We start from the raw sequence: 19,514 nt of genomic DNA on the forward strand, positions 1-19,514 counted from the left end.
TCATATTTGAACCCAGGACTTCTTTCCATCATCCTATCCACTGAGCCACCTCGCTGCTCCCAATCCTATGCTTTTTTTAAGCTCTTACCTTCTTGTCTTAGAATCAATACTATGTGTTGGTTCTAAGGCAGAAGAGCAGTAAAGGCTAGGCAACAGGGGTGAAGTGACTTGCTCAGGGTCACACAGCTAGGAAATGTCTTAGGACAAATTTGAACCCAAGACCTCCTTTCTCTCAGCCTGACTACTATCTACTGAGCCACTAATGGCCCCCAGTCCTAAATTCAAGGAGCTTTGGCCAGACTTTGGTCTCATACTGATGGAAAAATATATCATTATCGTCTTTATAAAGAGGAGGATCCTCATCAGATGAGGGCAGAGTGAAAGCTGCTTTGGTCCTTGCCTGGCTGGGGATTCAGAGCATCCTCTCCCCGTGGCCCAGGCCTGAGCCTCAGTGCCAAGGAGCGGGTCCTGAGGCTGGACCGGCCACAGACAGAGCAGATGATGATGATGACAATAAAAATATCCTCAGATTCCTCGGGCACTTTAAAGCCCTTTTTTCCAAAAGACTCTTGGAGACAAGCTGCACACAGACACAATTATCTTCATTTTGCAGAGAAGGAAACTGAGGCAGTCCCATTCCTCATCACTATTGGATCCTCCATTTAAACCCAGGGCTCTTGACTCCAATCCCAACTCTCATGACTCTAGAACCTGAGAGAGACTGCATGGCTCTATTTAGGGGGCTCAGAATGTGGAGGCATGAGGATCTGGGTTCAAACCCTGCCTCCCCTGCTTACTAGCTGAGTGACCCTAAGGAAAGGACTTCACCTCTCAGGAGCTCAGTGTCCTCAAAGGGCCCTCCTGAGCTGACTGAGTGGGGGCTGGAGGGGAGCAGGAAGGACCTGGCTAGGGATCCTCCTCAGCCATTGGGATGGAGGCATAAAAAGAGGTGGGGGGTGAGGGAGAGGCATCCCCTGTGTTTGTTGTCCATGCCTGGGCTCGGACCCAGACCCAGGCACTGACTGCCAGCTTGAGGAGCCTCTGGATCCTGCCCAGAGGACCCACCTTGCTCAGGAGTCACCTAGAAACAGGAATGGTGGTGCATGGGGGCGTGTTTGTACATGCATGAGCTCACCTGTTCCAGGTATGACTGGTGTGTGGTGTGGGTGCAGGTGAGCCATGGGCACCCTGAGGCACGCTCTATGCCCATTTGCCGAAGCGGGCGTGCTGGACGCGCTGCTTGTGTGGCCGTGCATGAGCGTGCGTCTCTGCTGCATGGGTTGCGTGCCCTGTCTGTGCCACTGGGCACGTTGGGGAGTTGGGAGAGGATCCCCATCCTGCACCCTGGCATCAGCCGTCCCTGCCCCACCTGCCGAGAGTGCCCAGGGCCAGGTGGGGCCGGAAGACTGACTCATTGGTTTGCTGTGCCCAGTTTCAGGGAAGCTGCCGTCTGGCGCCTGGCCCAGCCAGCGCCCGCCTGTGCCCTCCCCCTCTCCTCGAAGGCCTCGGTGCCAAGGGCTCCTCAGCCCTCCTTACCTGCCTCTAACTTCGTCTCCCTGAGTGCAGAGGGCAGAATGGAGATGGGCACGACTGCCCGGCTTCTGAGAGAGAAGGGGGTACCCATGCCCAAGTGCCCATCCCCTCCTTGTCTGGGCAAAAGAAGGTGGGGGGAAGGGCCAGTTCCCATTCCCTCAGGAGGGGAAGCCTCTGGGAAAATAGGGTGTAAGAAAGAAAAGAAAGAAAAAAGAGGGTGTGCAGCTTTTGGCTTGTTTGTTTGCTGGCGCCCCCCCCCCCCACAGTGGGGACGGGAGGGGTAAATTAGTCATGTCTCGAGGTCAGCAATCCTGGAGGGCAGATTTTAGTCGTAGCTCATTTGCTCTGGAAAGTCATTTCACCTCCATGGGCCTCAGTTTCCCCCTGTGTAAAAGGAGGAGGTTGGGTTAGCTGTCCTCTAAGCTCCCTCCCAAAGGGCCGGACACGTACGTGCACAGGTTTATGCCTTCTGAGCGTAGCCCACTAAGGCCCAAAGGGATCAGAGGGCCCCCATGGCTCGGATGCCGCCGCTGAGGCTCAGCTCGGTGCTCCGAGTGCTTGCGGGCACCGGCTCGGGCTGGGGCCTCAGCCGTGCGTGCGTGCGTGCCTACGTGCCCTGGGAGCTGGGGACGGGGCATCCCGGCGGCGTGTGCAGAGGTGCCTGGGGGTGAGGCCCGAGGATCCGTGGGCACACACTGCCGCGGCACACCCTCGGGCCGTCTCCTTGCCCCCAGGCTTTGTCCACGGTGCCCAGGGCCCTGCCCAGGGCGGTGGCGGCGGCCCGGAGAGTCCGCGGTGGGGTCAGGGCAGCCGGCTGGGCCCGGGCTCCCGGGTGGCGGGCGGGCGGGCTATTTTGGGGCCTGGCCCGGTGCCCGGCAGGGGCCTCTGTGTGCCGGGGCGGGCACTGCTCACAAAGGGCGGGTCTGTGCAGGCGGCACCCCGCCCCCTCCTCCTGGGCTGGGGGAGCAGCGGGGCGGGGGAGCGGCCGGCCAGACGGCTCCCAAGGCTAGACAGGGGCCTCCCTCCAGCTCGCTGCTCCGTCTGCCCGAGTCCTGCCCCAGCCGCAAGAAGTGGGGGGGTGGGGGAGCCCCGGCCCTGGAGCCTGGCTCAGGGCCCATCCAGGCTGGGGCTGGGGAGGGGGCAGCCCCTTAAGAAAAGGATGCAGGGGTCCCCTCGGCCTCCACGCACCTCTCCTGCAGCCTCGAGAGGAGTGCCACAGTTGCGGGGTTGGGGGTGGGTGACGGCCTGCCTTCCCTCCGGCCTGCAGCCTAGGAAGAGGGGTGCACCAGGGTGCCCTCCCTTCTGCTGGCCTGTTGCCCTCCCCAGAGAAGGCTGCACAGAGACTCACCCATGCGGGAGAGAAGGGGGCAGCCTCCTGGTCCCGCGCCCCTGCAGCCCCCCCCAGGCCCTCTATGGCACCCCGTGCCCCCCATAGTCCCCCTGGCTCCTGGGGAGGAGCAGAGCTCCAGGTGCCAAACTGAGTGGTGGAGAGAAGGGGGAGGGGGGAGAGGCAGGTTTTTCCCAGACTCTAAACACTTGGAAGTTGCACATACACACCCTCTGTCTCCAATTATCCAATTTGGGGAAGCGGGGAGCTGGGATTCCCGCCGTCTGGGGAAGGCGCGGTGGAGCATGGGGGGGCGGGTAGGGGGGAGGCGGCGGCGGCGCGAGGGAGAGTCTGGATCCTGAGTCAGCTCCCGCCGCCCCTGCCAGCCCGAGCGGGGTTATCTGAGGTGGGAGAAGGTCGCCCTCCCAGTCCCGGCCTCCCAAGGAGGGGAGAATGAGGCACTGGCCAGGGGGCTACCAGGGACTATGACCCAAGTCTGGGGTCTCTCCTGAACTCTGGGCTGCAGGATGGGGTGAGTGGAGCGGCATGGGACCAGAGGCTGCAACAGGAGCTCTTGGATGCGTTGGGGAAGGTAGCCGGGCTGGGTGTCCGGAGACACCCCCCCCCTAGCCTGAGCCCCGCTGCATGGCCTTAGGCAAGTCACTTCATTTCTCTCTCCCTTCCTGCAAAATGGGGTCATCCATCCTGGCCTTGCCTTCCTCTCAGGCCTTCAGAGGAATTTAAATGAGAGAATGGCCAGGAAATCACTTAAAGAAGGATAATAATGATGATTGTAAATAGTCCACTTCCGAGACTCCAGCATTTCCCGGCTTCCAGCTTTCTCCAGGATGTTCCCTCCGACTTCCCTGGGGCTTGTGGGGGCCGGAAGCTAAGCAAGAGCTCTCCACTTGTCTCTAAGGGCCAAGGAAATGAATGGGACAGAGCCTGAGGAAGACACTCGCTCTCACCCCAGGCTAAGGTAGCCTGTGTCAGGAGCTGAAAGTGGGGGAAACTGGGAGGAACCAGTGAGGGGCGGCCCACATGGGGGCAGGGAGCTGGGCTCAGGCCTGGGGGTCAGCCTTGGGCTCTCCCCTCCTTCTCCTCAGCCCCACAGGCCGGGGAGAGCCCCCAGAAGGCAGCTTGGGTGGAAGAGGGGACCTGGGCAGCTTTTAGTGAGGGGAGGGATTGCTGGAGGGCACCCCAGAGGCCAGATCATTGTGAATGGCCCCCAGCCTGAGCCTCCCCTGAGGCAGAAGAGGCAACAGATGTGGAGTGGCTTGTGTGGGATGCCATGTCATCAGTACATGCATGCACTGGGCATTTTCAGTCAGTGTGTGGTCGTGAGTGTTTGCAGAGAGCCTGACGAAGCAGGGGTCTAGCTAGGGGAGGTCCCTGTATTTCAGGTTGGCCCTAGGCTACGCCCAGACCCCTTTGGGAAATGGAAGGCCCTCAGGAATTGTGCCCCGTGTCCAGCTACTTCATGGAAGGCAGTTATAGGCAATGGATTAAGTATCTGGACTGGGAGATCTGTGTTCAAATCTTGCCTCAGACCTTCCTAGCTGGGAGACCACTGTGGAAGCTCAGCGTCCCTGGACCTCCGTGGCCCTATTTCAAACACGAAGGGGTCAGACTCCATGGCCGGTGAGGTCACTTCCAGAGCTCCCTGGGATGCCCTCCAGTGCGAGTCCATTCCCACAGAACAGGGTGGGCCCCGGGCTCCGGAAGTCCTGCCCCTGGCACGTTCTGGCCGGGTGATCCTGGGAAAGGCCCTCACCCTCTCTAAACCTGCCAATGCCTGGTGCCCGCTCTGGCTTCCCCACATGGATTAAATCACAGAAAAAGAGCAAAGGAAAATGTGCTGCGGGGCACAGGCATGACACGTCACACACGGGCACACACACACACACTCACACACTCACACACACGCTCCCAGATGTGCTCATCATCAGGCAAGAACATGTTCGCATCCACACATGCCCCTGCACCCTTGGCCTAGCCTCACACCGCGCCCCCCACCCAGCCCCCAGCCAGACTTCTGTCTTCCCCCCTTCCCAGGCCTGGGAACCAGCTGTGGCCTTGGGGGGATGGGGGGGTGCGTGGGAAACAATGGAGAACAATGAGGTTGGAAAAAAGAACAAAGAGAATTCTGAGCTGCCTGGGAGCTTGCTTGCTCGGGGACCCTGGGAAAGGAAACAGAGACACACAGAGACACACACAGAGACTGACAGGCTGAGAGCCAGAGGGGGGGAGGAGAAAGGGAGAAGGAAGGAGAGGGAGAGATGGAGAAAGGGAGGGAGGGAGAGAGGGCAAGAGAGGCAAAGAGAGAGGGAGAAAGAGATAAAGGAGAGAGAGGGAGGGGAGAGAGAAAGGGGGAGAGAGGGGAGACAGAGGAGAGAAGGAGAAAGAGGGAGAGACAGAGATGGAGAGAGAGAGAGAGGAAGAGAGAAGAGAGGGGTGAGAGAGGAAAGGATAGAGAGGGGAAAGAGAGAGGGAGGGGTGTAAGAGGGAGAGACAGAGAGAGGGAGAATGAGAAAGAGGGAGGGGAGAGACAGAGACAGGGAAAAAGAAAAGGAGGGGAGAGAGAGAAAACACACAAACTGGGAAGATCATTGACATATCTAATAGCTTCAATGACTTAATTGGGAAACTGAGGCCCGAACAGGACAAGACTCACTCAAAGTCACACAGCACACCTTTGTATGTCACCCAGAAAAACTGGGGAGAGGCAGTAGAAAGGCCCTTGGATTTGGAGTCTCTGAGATCTGGGTCCCAGTTCTATCTCTGATATTTAACTAGCTGTCCTTGGGCAAGTCATTTAGCTGGAGTGGGCCTTGTTCCTCCATGATAACGTGAGAAGGTTGGCCTGGGGAACCTTTCAGGTCCATGGTAGCTCTCACTCCGTGATCCTGTTCATCCATCTGTACCCCATTTGGGAGGACAGAGCCCTGGATGTGGGAGCCCAGAGATCTGGGTTGGAGTCTGTCCTCCCATCTGTCAAATGGGAAAACTAATCCTTGTTCTGCTTTCCTCCCGGGGCACGGCAAGATCAAATGAGATCCCAGACATGAAAGCCTTTTGTAGACTGGAAACAGTGAGCAGATGTGCGGCGCCCGCTGCTGAGATGATGGCAGAGGGTGTGCAGCGAGGCTGCCTGTGCGCCCTGCTCTGTCCAAGGGCCCACACACAGAAGGCCTGTGTGCCAGGAAGGAGGAGGGAGATGCCAGAGTCCGGGGGGCACTGAGGGAGGGAGAAAGCAAGCCCTGATCTGGGCCTGAGGTCAGAGATGTCCAAGCCTCTTCCTCCTCCCCCATACCCTCCTATAGACCAAAGTGGGGAGCAGCTCTCTTTCTACTCATCCACTTTTCACCTTCTCCAAAGCTGGTCACATTCTGGGTTCTAGAGTCTGGACTCTGAATTCTAGGTGTGGGCTCTGGGTCCTAGGGTAGAGGCAACGGTTCCCAGGATAACTCCCCGCCTCTTCCAGGGGCTCCCCATCCTATCCCTCAAAGCAGGGACACAGCCTGTGGAGGCAGTGCCCGCTGAGCCCACCCCTAAGTCTAGGCTTCAGGTCCCAACTTGCAGGCTCCTTGTCTGGGCGCCTCCATTCCATTCTGCTGAGGCCACCTGGGGCTTCCATCTCCCCTTGGCTGCCCAGAGTACCCAGTCCAGGGCATTGGAGGGGTCAGCACTCAGCCAGAGGTGAGACAGTGCCCCAGGCTTTTAGGGTAGTCCGCGGGGAGGTCTGGGAGACGGGGAGAGGAAACAAGGGCCTCCAGGGGAGCTTTATGAGGGTCTCCTGACCTTGAACCCCAACACCCCTAATCCTCAAGATAGGAAACTAATTAGGATCATGGGACTTAGAGCTAAAAGTGTCCTTAGAGATCATCTCCATTCCCTTCCTCTCTTTCAAAGCAGAGGAAATCAAGATCCAGAAAAGACTAATCCAAGGTCACACAAAATGTGAATAGTAAAGCCCATATCTGAACCTTAAGTCTAGTGCCTTCAAGTCCAGGGTAGGCCAGAATATAATGGCTCCTAATCCACCACCCCTCTCTAAGGACACCTCCTCCTGGATGCTCTCCCTGATTAATCCCCACCCTTATCTCTATCCCTGCAGGACCCCCTTAATAATATCATTTTTGTGCTTGCTAGTGAAAGCAAGCAATCATTTAATTATTAACTTATTTGACGGTCAGGGAGGAAGCAGCTTTTCTGCGGGTATCTCTGAGTTCAGCCACCAAACCCCCTTCCCCGACCTGAGCCCACCTGCCTGACTCACTCCTCCTAAAGCCGTATCTCCCATTTAGCTTCCTGTCCTGACAGTGACGCAGAAGCAAAGCTAACATGGTAGAGAAGGACCAGCGACCCTCCTGATCAGCTTCCTCTCTTCCTAGGAATTATGCCAGCTCCTCCAAGTTGGGGGCACTGAGGTAGCACCCAGATAGAGCGCCAGACCTGGAGTCAGGAGGACCCGGGTTCAAATGTGGCCTCAGACACTTCCCAGCTGTGTGACCCTGGACAAGTCACTTATCTCCCTTTCCCTAGCCTTGGCTTTTCCATCTTAGAACTGTTACTTTGGTTAGGCTCATCCCTCTCTGCCCCTGGTCACACGTGAAATACCCCAGGCCTTCCGAGGACCCAGGACCTTGTCATGATTAAAATTCTCGGGGGGGGGGGGGAAGCTGGGTAGCTGGGTAGCTCAGTGGATTGAGAGCCAGGCCTAGAGACGGGAGGTCCTAGGTTCAAATCGGGCCTCAGACACTTCCCAGCTGTGTGACCCTGGGCAAGTCACTTGACCCCCATTACCTACCCTTACCACTCTTCCACCTATAAGTCAATACACAGAAGTTAAGGATTTAAAATAAAAAAAAATAAAAATAAAATTCTCTGGAGACCATATATTAATTTATAATGATTTATTAGTAACCATTAGAAAGAGAGAGATCACAGGATCGGCTGTTAGTAGCCATTTTCACACGTTGCATCAGCCGGGCTAGTGGGTCCTGAATGGCTGCGGACTGAACCAGCGTTCCAGCCCAGAAAAGGAAGAAGGAGCCACACGTGTCCAGCAGGGCAGAGAGCTTCCTGCGTCCCCTCTCTCATGAAGCCAGTTTTCGCTGCTCCTTCTGGGACTCTCTGGATGGACAGACTTCATCCCATCTGGGTCCGAGTCCTGACTTTTTTCATGAGTCACCTGCACGTGGGGGCTCTAGCCTTCCCCTTCCAGATGCCGAGACTGGGAGGACACCCTAGTCACAGGGTAGAGCCGATACCCACCCAAAGTGGGTTTCAAATAGAAATTTTTATTAAATTCAGCCAATCCTTCTAGTCAGGATCTAGATAGAGGGAGGCCACAGGGCAGACAGCCAGGAATGGTGGGGCTCTTTTAGGAGGCTTTTTTTTTTTCAGATTTAAATATTTTATTTTTTTAGAAAAATTTTCCATGGTTACATGATTCTTGTTTTTACTTTCCCCTTCCCCCTCCCCACCTGCCCCCCATATCCAACACACATTTCCTCTGGTTTTAACATGTGTGATCAATCAAAACTTATTTACATATTATTGATAGTTGCATTGGTATGATCGTTTCGAGTCTACATCCCCAACCATGTCCGCATCAACCTATGTGTTCAAGCAGTTGTTTTACTTCTGTGTTTCCTCTCCTGCAGTTCTTCCTCTGAATGTGGGTAGTGCTCTTTTCCATAAATCCCTCAGAACTGTCCTGTGTCATTGCATTGCTGCTATGTACAAAAATCCATTACATTCGATTTTACCACAGTGTATCAGTCTCTGTGTATAATGTTCTGGTTCTGCTCCTTTCATTCTGCATCAATTCCTGGAGGTCTTTCCAGTTCACATGGAATTCCTCCAGTTTATTATTCCTTTGAGCACAATAGTATTCCATCACCAGCATATACCACAATTTGTTCAGCTATTCCCCAGTTGAAGGGCATACCCTCATTTTCCAGTTTTTTGCCACCACAAAAAGTGTGGCTATACATATTTTTGTACAAGTCTGTTTATCTATGATCTCTTTGGTTAGGAGGCATTTATTGACCAACAGCATCATATCAAGAGGAGGATGGCCCTGGCTAGGGAGAAGCCTGATAGCCATGTCACAGAGGCTCCCTTGAAGGAAATGGTGATGTTTAACCTGGAGGAGAAGGGCAGCTACGTGGCACAGTGGTTAGAGCACCAGGCCTGGAGGCAGGAAGATCTGAGTTCAAATGCAACCTCAAACATTTACTAGCTATGTGACCCTGTTTGCCTCAGCTTCTTCATCTATAAAATCAGCTGGAGAAAGAAATGGCAAGCTAGCTGTGTGACCCTGGGTAAGTTGTTTCACCCTGTTTGCCTCAGTTTCCTCATCTGTAAAATCAACTGGAGAAGGAAATGGCAAACTAGCTTTGTGACCCTGGGTAAATCATTTCACCCTGTTTGCCTCAGTTTCCTCATCTGTATAATCAGCTGGAGAAGGAAACAGTGCATCCTTTGGGGCTGGAGGGACCTGCCAGAGCTGGCTCTTCTGCCCAGATCTGTGAGAGCCCCAAGTGATCCCAGCCCATGAAGAGATGTCAGAGAAGGACGTCGGGGGGATGGACAGCCACAGCCTCTGAGGCGATACAGGGAGAGGACTGGAAGCCGTCCAAGCCCAGAGTCTCACACGTGTGGACACATCCACGGGAATGACAGGAACGACATCCGCGTGAACTCAGCCAACACGGTGTTGGCAAACAAACGTCTGAGTCACGGCAGCTTGTTTACAGAAATGGGTTTATAGCCTCGGTTCAGGACCAGGTCATTGCCACCAGAAATGTCGGAAGGAAGGGTTACTCTGAAGGAGCCTGGACCAATGCAAATTATCCATCAGTCAGTCAACAAATGTTTAGGAAGGAATTACTCTGTGGAGAAAAAGGAAGATTCAAAGCAGGTCCTGTGGGACAACTGGGTGGCACGGTGGGAAGAGCACCAGACCTGGAAATAAGAGCTCCTGGGTTCAAATCTGCCCTCAGATGCTTCCTTGCTATGTGACCCTGGGCAAGTCACTTAACCCTTCCTGCCAAGTCTTTACTGTTCTTCTGCCTTGGAACCGGTACTTAGGATCCATCTAAGACAGAAGGGAAGAGTTAAAAAGGAAAAAAAATAGGACTCGCCCTCAAGGAGATTGCACTCTAATAATGGAGCTACATGGGAAATAAATACAGAATTGAAGGAGTGGAACCTTGTGGGAGGCCACTTGCAGCAGCTGGGGACCAGGAAAGGCTTCCTACTGTAGCTATTGTCACGTTATTGTTTTATAGGTTCTGTAGCTCCTCCCTCTTTTTCTCCTTTGCTCTCGGGAGCGGGCTGGCTAGTACCTTTTTAGTGAGCTTTTTTGTTAGTTTGTTATTAATAAAATTTTATAAAAATATAATATTTAGTTCTTTGCATATTAATTTTAATCTCAACACTACTGAAGCTGTTTTTTTTTATTTGATTTGATTTTACTTTCAGTTCCAAATTCTCTCCCTCCTGCCCTCTCTTCCCCCTCCATTAAGAAGGCAAGATAAACAAAACTCACTGCAAATATGCAGAGTCAAGCAAAACATATTTCCCCATTAGCCATGTCCAGGAAACGAAAATAAAAACAAGGGAAAAAATACAATCGAGGGACACCTAGGCAGCTCAGTGGATGGAGAGCCGGGCCTAGAGATGGGAGGTCCTGGGTTCAAATCTGGTCTCAGACACTTCCTGACTTTGTGACCTTGTGCAAATCATTTATTGGGTTTTTTTTTAATTTTTTTGTTTTTTTTTTAAACCCTTATCTTCTGTCTTGGAGTCAATACCATGTATTGGCTCCAAGGCAGAAGAGTGGTAAGGGCTAGCCAATGGGGGTGAAGTGACTTGCCCAGGGTCACCCAGCTAGGAAGGGTCTGAGGGCAGGTTTGAACCCAGGACCTCCTGACTCCAAGCCTGGCCCCACTGGCCCAAGAGCAATATATAATATTATCTTAATATAGTTAAAATTAATCTCTAAATATACAGTGTATTAATAAGATACATATTAACAGCTGTTGCCATACTAGCTACTCATGACCTCCAAACTGCATGGAATGTAAAACGTCCAAAAGACAGAAAGAAATCCGAGCCACGCGGGAACAGGATGTCCCACGTCCTTGTCCTCGGGCTGCGGCTGCTTCCCAGAGAGGACAGAAGAGGAGTCGCCTCCACGTCCCTCCATCCCACCGCAAAAGGCTGTCCGTTTACTCCCCGTTTCCCCCTGTTTGCCTCGTCATTCGCAGGCTTCGGTCCGAGGAAGCCGAGAGCAGATCAGCCGTTTGTCCGGGGCTGTCCGGTCCGGTTTCTTTTTCGGGAATGAAAACGAACTAATGAGCATCGTTGACGTTTCTGTGGCATTTGAAGGTTTACCAAGTGCTTTACGTGCCTCGCCTCATTGAACCCTTCCCAGAACCCAATGACGATGGTCACTAGAGAGGTTCTTATCCCCATTTTACAGATGAGGAAACTGAGGCAAATGGGGCAAAGCGACTTGCCGGGGGGAGGGAGGGGTGTCACCCAGCCAGGAAGCGTCCGAGGCTGACTTTGAACCCAGGACCTCATGCACTGTTCATTCGACAAACATTTAGCCAGCTCCCACCATGCACCCTGTGCTCCCCCAGGGGAAAGACCCATAGCTGGGCCAGAACTTGACCCCAATAGAGAGAGAAGACAAAAATGGCGGCTTTGTGCCTGATGCCTAGTGGTGAGTGACGGGTGCTTTGTCTCTGGGCACTGACATTTGGCAGGGCTCCCGGCAGAGGCCCAGGAGTGCTGGAAGCCCCCTTGAGCTCCTCCTTGGGGGGGGGGGAAGATGGCAGTCGGGGCCATAATGGTCTCCTGCCGGAGCATGCTGCACCCCCTGCCCCAGGTCTAACCCAAACTCTCCCCCGCCAACAGGGGAGTCCTAAGAAGCAGCTGTTTCCTCTGCACCAGGGGCTGCCCCCAAGGTGCCTCTCACCGTACCCCCACTTTCTTCTCCCCCCCTTTTCTCCTTATTATGGCTCTGGGCTGACACTCCCCTCGTCTCCATGAGCCCTTCCCTGCAGGCGGGTCTGGTCCAAACGGTGCCGGGATCCGTTCTGGAGGCGGCCCCTGCCAAGGAGAGAAGAATCCTGCCCCGCTTCTTCTCTCTCGCCTGGGTTGTCTGTCCTCCTCCTGGACTCTCTGTACCCTCCAAGCGAGTGCCTAGCAACGTCCTTGGCTGGAGGCCCTCCGGACCTGGCTGACCAACAAGCCCACTTCCTCGGGTTCTGCAGAAGCAGTGACTTGACTCGGCAGGTGTCTGCCGCCTCCTTCTCGCTCGCCCAGGGGAAGGGGCCGGCTCCCCTCTGGGTCCGAGCTCGCCCCCGACCTTTAGCCGCCGTCATCGGTCCCGCTAGGAGCCCAGGTGGCTATCGCAGGCAGCCCTGGCCGCTGGTGCCGGCCCATGCCCGGCACCCTGGCCCCTGGCCCTGGGCAGCAGAGGGAAGGGAAGGGCTGATGACCTGTCTCGGAGCACCTGGCATGGCCAGGGGCAGGGAGCTGGCAAGGGCGACTGTTTTCCTGGGGACAAGACAGTCTGTCCCAGAAAGCAGCTGTGGCCGTTGACAAGACTGAGGTTATCATTAGCAGCTTAGTTATGCCCAGGGCACTCCAGGCAGGGACACAGGCCGTGGCAGAGGAGCCGGGGGGACGGGTGGAGGCCAGGCTGGATAGCCATCTGTGCCAGGGCAGGAGTGGGCAGGCCTCTGAGGCTGAGTCTCTGTTTATCTCTTCGTGAGCCTTTGTCAGGAAAGCTCTGCGGGGATTTGTGGGTCTGTAGTTACTTGCATTTTGGTGCCCATGGATGGGGGTCCATTATAACTCTGCATGTGTCTATGTCCTAGAAGTATACGTATACCCCATAAAATAACTATGTGTGCACACATCTGTCTTTCTGTGGACGTGTATCGTGCACGTGTGTGTACACTGAATAGCTGTGGATTATAGGCTTACTGTGGACCCAAGAGTGTGCCTGCAAGAGACAGCACCCTGGAATCATCCGTTGATAAACATGTTTTGAATACCTACTGAGTGGGAGAAGCTGGGTAGCTCAGTGGACTGAGAGTCAGGCCTAGAGATGGGAGGTCCTGGGTTCAAATCCAGCCTCAGACACTTCCTAGCTGTGTGACCCTGGGCAAGTCACTTGACCCCCATTGCCTACCCTTACCACTCTTCTGCCTTGGAGCCAGTATACAGAAGTTAAGGATTTAAAAAACCCTTCCTGGGCTTCGGTCTGTAAAATGGGGCTTTAGGAGGGGTGTTGGGGGACCTCAGCAGGCCCTTCAGCTCTGGTCTCCTTTGGAGAGTAACAGGACGTGTAAGCAACTCCACGTCTGGGGCTGGCCATGCAAGGCTGCTCTCGCCTCCTGAATTTCTTCTTCTCATCACATGTCAGGGAAGGGGGGTTAATCATTCCAGGGCTGCACCCAGGAGTTTGTCCTGTGTCCAGCTCCATCCCCCCCTCCCACCCAGGCTGCCCCGAGGCCAAGGACTGTGACTTTATCACCTGGCTGGGACAACTCCCTGTGGAAGCTGCTGAACCACCCTGTAGCAGGCCTGGGCTTGTTTACAAGGTCACTGTGGGGAAGAGCCCCAGGACAGACGTGAGGACCCATCTGGAAAGCCAGAGTTTCCTGGGTGTCCAGCTGGATATGCCCCAGCCTTGGGTGGTGGTAGTAGTACTGTACGTGTGTGGGTGGGAGGGAGGGTTTATAAGACTGTAAGATAATAATAAGAACTTCCATTTTTCTAAAGCAGGAGTTTTAAACCTTGTACCCCCTTCATAACTGCCTTTTTCTTTCTTTTTTAAAAACCTGACTTTCTTAGTAACAATTCTTAAGAAAGAAAAGCAAGGACCAGGCAATGAGGGTTAAGTGACTTGCCCAGGGACATACAGCTAGGAAATATCTAAGACCAGATTTGAAACCAGGACCTCCCATCTCTGGGCCTGACTTTCAGTCCACTGAGCCGCCCAGGTGCCCCTAAAGAGCCCTTCCACTGTGCCACCTCGCTGCCCGAATAACTCTCTTTTAATAGAATTACTTTCCTTTATAATCCTCTGTATTTCATTTTATGCATTTAAGGACCTGATTCTGAGAAGGGCTCCATCCCAAGATTTCCCCAGAAGCCTCTGACCACCAAAGAGGTCTATAACACAAACCAGTTAGAGAACCCCACTCTAGAGCCTAACCACCATGGAGGGCTTAGCCATCCCCTCTTACCCCTGAGAAGAGGGAGTCCCTCCCTCCCTGCCCCCCATCCCACCCCAGACAGTGGGGGCCTGAGCTGGAACATGAAGCCAGGCTTGGTCAGTCCTATATCCAGGATGAGGCCTTTTATAGAGTGGCCATAGGGAGACTGAGAGGCTGTGTGGCTAGAGAGCTGGCCCCAGAGCCAGAAGTCCCAAGCTTCAGTCCTTCCTGGCAGTGGAACCTTGGACAAATTACTCAACAGCCAACAAACAGACAATATTCCAAGATAAGAAGTTCTAGCTATGGTGCCAGCCCACACTGGTCAGGGAGATGTCCTCAGCCAAAAGTTCTCTGTATCAAAATGCAAATGAAAACAACTCTGAGGTGCCACCTCCCACCTATCAGATGGGCCAATATGACAGAAAAGGAAAGTGATAAATGTTGAAGGGAATATGGGGAAATTGGGACACTAATGTATTGTTGGTGGAGCTGTGAACTGATCCAACCCTTCTGGAGAACAATTTGGAACTATGCCCAAAGGGCTATAAAACAATGCCTACCCTTAGATCCTGTAATATCACTACTAGTTCTGCATACCAAAGAGATAAAAAAAGGGGGGGCGGGCAGAGATCTACTTGTGCAGAAACATTTATAGCTTCTCTTTTAGTGGTGGCAAAGAATTAGAAACTAAAGAGATGCCCATCCATTGGGGAATAGCTGAACAAACTGCGGTGTATGATGGTGATGGAAGATTATTGTGCTGTAAGGAATGATGAACAGGATGACTTCAGAAAGAGCTGAAAGATCTCCATGAACTGATGCAGAGTGAAATGAGCAGAACCAGGAGAACATGGTACACAGTAACAGCAATATTGTGGAACGATCAACTGTGAAAGACTTGTCTGCTCTCAGTAGTACAATGATCCAGGACAATTCTGAGGGACTTAAGACAAAGAATACTATCCACCTTCAGAGAAAGAACTGTGGGAGTCAGAATGCAGATGAAAACATGTGGCTTTTCACTTGTTTATTTGGGTTTATATTTTGGGGTTTGGGTTTTATATAATTATTCACTTGTAAAAATGAACAATATGGAAATAGGTTTTGTGTGATAATACAGATGCAATGTGAGGAATATATAAATATATATATTCATTGCATCTGTCTCCACATCTGTGAATGCATGTGTGTCTGCCTGTTTGGGGGTGAGGGGCATCCAGGTTCTAAAAGAAGATGACTACATGCTCAGATACTTCTTTCTGCATCCCCAACTCGGTTATTTAGGAGTCACCCAGGTGGCTCAGTGGATGGAGAGTCAGGCCTAGAGAAAAGAGGTCCTGGGTTCAAATGTAGCCTCAGACACTTCCCAACTGTGTGACCCTGAGCAAGTCACTTAACCCCAATTGCCTTACCACTCTTCTGCCTTAGAACCTGTGCTTTAGTATCAGTTCTAAGACAGAAGGTGTTTTAAAAACCCATTTAAAGGTGAGCAGGCTTGTCAGGTATCTGGACCATTTCTGCAAGTGACATAAATCCCTAGGCAAAGGGACCATCAGCCAATCAAACCTTAAGTCTTTTCTAAAGTCATTTCATTTCCTGTCTTCAAGCCTTTGCCTGACTGGTCCTATGCCTGGAATGCACTCCCTCCTTTGTGGTACCTCTTCCGATGCTAGATGTAAAATAATCTTTTTTATGCATCTCTTTGATCACATCATGGATGCACTCAAAAGTTGTGACTCCCTCCTCTTCCCAGAACTCTTTTACTTTCCTTTGTCTGGCATTCAAATTTTTCCATCTTTGTTTCATCTAACTTCCCTCCATGTACTCTTATATGGTCCCAACAAACTAGCAAAACTGGGCAGCTCTCTGCACCCCAAATAGCTTGCACACCCTCTTGCCCCTGTCTCCTAGGCCTAAAATGTGCTCTCTGTCTCTCTCTTTCTCTGTCTCTTTCTGTTTCTCTCTGTCTCCCTGTCTATATTTCCCTCTTCTCTCTCTCTCCCTCTCTCTGTCTCTGACTGTCTTTTTGTTTCTCTCTGTCTCCCTGTCTCTCTCCCTCTTCTCTCTGCTTCTCCCTCTCTCTGTCTCTTTCTCTTTCTGTCTCTGTCTCTTTCTGTTTCTCTCTGTCTCCCTGTCTCTCTCTCTCTCTTTCTCTGCCTCTCCCTTTCTCTGTCTCTCTCTCTGTCTCTCCCTCTCTCTGATTTTTAATTCCACCCCATCTTTTTGGAACCATTCCCAGCATGCTCCTTCCATGCTCTCTTCTCACTGACAGTGTGACTCTGTGACTCTCTCCTGACTTTATCTCTCTTGAACCTGTGCATCCCACTTGCCTTGTGCATCATCCCCTCCCCTACGGACCAGGCACTCTCATTCGGAGGAGCCTGGGCCTTATCAGAATCCGCGTCTGCTGAAGCACCCATCCCGGCATTCTTCAGGGTTAATAAGTGTCCAGAGGGCCTTAAAAAGGGTCTGTTGTATTGTCTCGTTGTACACCGGGCAAAGAATCCTGAATTCAGGAATTGGGAGATCTAGATTGAGTCCAGACCTCAATGATAACTGGCTGTGTGACCTTGGGCGAGTCTTTTCCCCTCTGCTGAGACTCAGTTTTCTCCTCTGTAAAAAGAGGACTATAGTGCCTGCCTGCCTTAGCTCTGAGGGGCTGCAGGTGCGGCCCCCTCCTCATTGCCTGCTGGGTAGCCCAGCTCGGGCGGAGGCCTCTCTGATTATGAAATGAGGCCGAAGGTCCCAGAGAGGGGGCAGGCTGGCCTATGCAGCGGCTCTGCAGAGTGTGGGGAGGGAGGGCACACCGTCCTTGCCCACAAGGAGATATGGAGGTCACATGGGGGCAGTGTCTTACACAGATCCTCACACACAGGAAGGACTGCCTGGGGAGGGAGGTGAGGACAGTCCTCTTGAAACGACTTACTTAACAGACATTAACAAACGAGAGGCGATGTGGCGTAATGTACAGGGCAGGAGGTCTGGGTTAGATTTCACTGCAGAGCCAGGGCGAGAGATTTCATCTCTCCGGTGCCTCAGTTTCCTCATTTGTAGAATGAGGAAGTTGCAGGCCTCTGAGGGGCCTTCCAGCTCTCCACCTCTGTCCTGGCCATCCTAAGGAAGAAGAGCTCCCAAACCAAGGGAAATGCAAGCCCTTGACGAAATCACTTCGAGGAAATCGGGGAAGGCTGCTTGCAAGACGTGTCTTCCTTCTGACTTTGGGTTTTAGTGGCTGTGAGGGTACAGGAGTGGCAGGAAGGAAGTGATGGGGCAGAGGAGGGGAGCGGGCCAGCTTCAGAGATTGGCAAACCCTTGTGGCTGAATGGGATGAGCTAGGTTGGGAAGGGAGGAGAGATGACAGGTGAACAGAGCATTCATTGTGTAAGCGCCTTTGCCTGCAGGCCCAGGGGGAAGGCAGTCCAAGAGGGATTACACATGGATTCAAGAAGAACTGTATGTTTTTGAAATCCTAGCCATTTCCTCCGTGAAGCCTTCCTTATTTCTCTCCCCACTTGAGCCCCCCTCCCCATTCCTTTAAGCTCTTTCCCTCTTCCCTTTCACTGCCACAATCTTAGAATAAGACCTTGCTCTTTATAGCATCCTAGATTTAGAGCTGGAAAGGATCTTGAAGACCTTAGATTCCTTGTGCTACAAATGAGGAAACTGAGGCACCAGGAGGGTCCCCTAGCTCAGTTCTCCCCTCCCGCTTCCTCACCTCTCATTCTTCAGGCCTTTAGATTTTAACAATGAAAGCTACTTTAAAATTCATCTCTCCACGAGAACGGCCTCCAAAGGGCCCCAGGATCTTTCTCGGGCACCACAGGCCAGCTTCTTTGGGATCCTCATCCTTCTTGACCTCCGAAGCCTTTGTTTGCTGTCGCCTTTGACACACTTCTCTGAGCACTCTCTCCTCTTGACATTTCGTGATGCTCTATTCTCTCAGTTCCTGTGTTACCTGTCTGACCGCTCCTCCGTCTCCTTCCACATCCCCTGCCTGGGGGTACCTCCAGGCTCTATGGGAGGCCCTCTTTTTCCTCTCACTGTGCTCAGCTCTCTCCCCCATCTCATCAGCTTCCATGAGTCCAATTATCATCTCTGTGCAGAACATCTGCCCATATAGATAGACATCTATAAATCAGATCACATCAGATCTCCAATCCATAAATCCAACCCTGATCGTGCTTCTGAAGCCCCCGTTATTTTGTTTCACCATAGAATGTATTCTTCCAAAGGGCAAGAATCGTTCATCTTTGTCTCTGTGTGCTGACTGCCTAGTACACAGCTGGCACTAAATAAATGCTTCTTGAATAAATGAAAGAATAGAAGGCTTGGGAAGGACATGAGAGCCATCCTCAATCATCCAAAGGGCTATAATAAGGAAGAGGGATTAGACTTGAACAGTTAATGTTACCCCACTACTCTGTCTGTGTCCCAAAGAGGAAAGAACCTCTATATACAAAAAGATTTATAGCAGCCCCTTTTGTGGTGGCAAAGAACTGGAAACTGAGGGGGTGCCCATCGATGTGAAGTGGCTGAGAAGACGTGCTATGTGATTGTAAAGGAATACAGTACTAACGTGTTATAAGAAAGGATGACCAGAAAGATTTCAGAAAAACCTGTGAAGTTATATATGAACTGATGCAAAGGGAAGTGAGTAGAATCAGAACAATTTATACAGTAACAGCCACATAATGATCAGCTGTGAAAGACTGAGCTACTCTGATCAAACAATGATCCATGACGAATCCAACGGCCTCGAGGTGAAAAATGCTCCCCACCTCCAGGGAGGGAATGGATAAGCTTGGAGTGCACGTGGAAACAGACTTTTTTCGCTTTCTTTATTTTTCTTGTGTTGTTTATGTGTCTACATTTTCTTTTGCAACATGGCTAATATGGAAATATGCTTCAAATGGCTTTACATGTTATAATCATTTGCCTTCTCAAGAAGTAGGAGAGGGTGGAGGACAGCTGGGTGGCTCAGTGGATTGTTATTTGGAATTTTTGGGGTTCCATTGAGAGGTATTTGGGGCTCATTTGAGGTTTAAATATTTAGATATATGACAAACTTCCTGTTGAGTTTAGGGGACTTAGAAACTACATTTCCCATGATTCAATGGGTTTCTGGCCTTATGTGATAATGTGAGTGAACGTAAAGTGTAACTTAAATAGAAAGGACTTGATTGGGAAGTCCTCTTTGGTATATGGGAGCCAGGTGGGAGAAGGTATGGCGGGCTCTTTGAATTAGATCTTAGCAGGCTCGTGGTCATCTTATATTTTACCAACATGGCCTTAATTAAAATATTTATACTTCTTATAATATCCATCTATATTTATCCTAAACGTAACAGGATTGAGAGCCAGGCCTAGAGAGGGGAGGTCTTGGGTTCAAATCTGACCTCAGA

Source organism: Gracilinanus agilis, chromosome 1 (genome assembly GCF_016433145.1).
Source record: "Gracilinanus agilis isolate LMUSP501 chromosome 1, AgileGrace, whole genome shotgun sequence".
NCBI lineage: Eukaryota > Metazoa > Chordata > Mammalia > Didelphimorphia > Didelphidae > Gracilinanus > Gracilinanus agilis.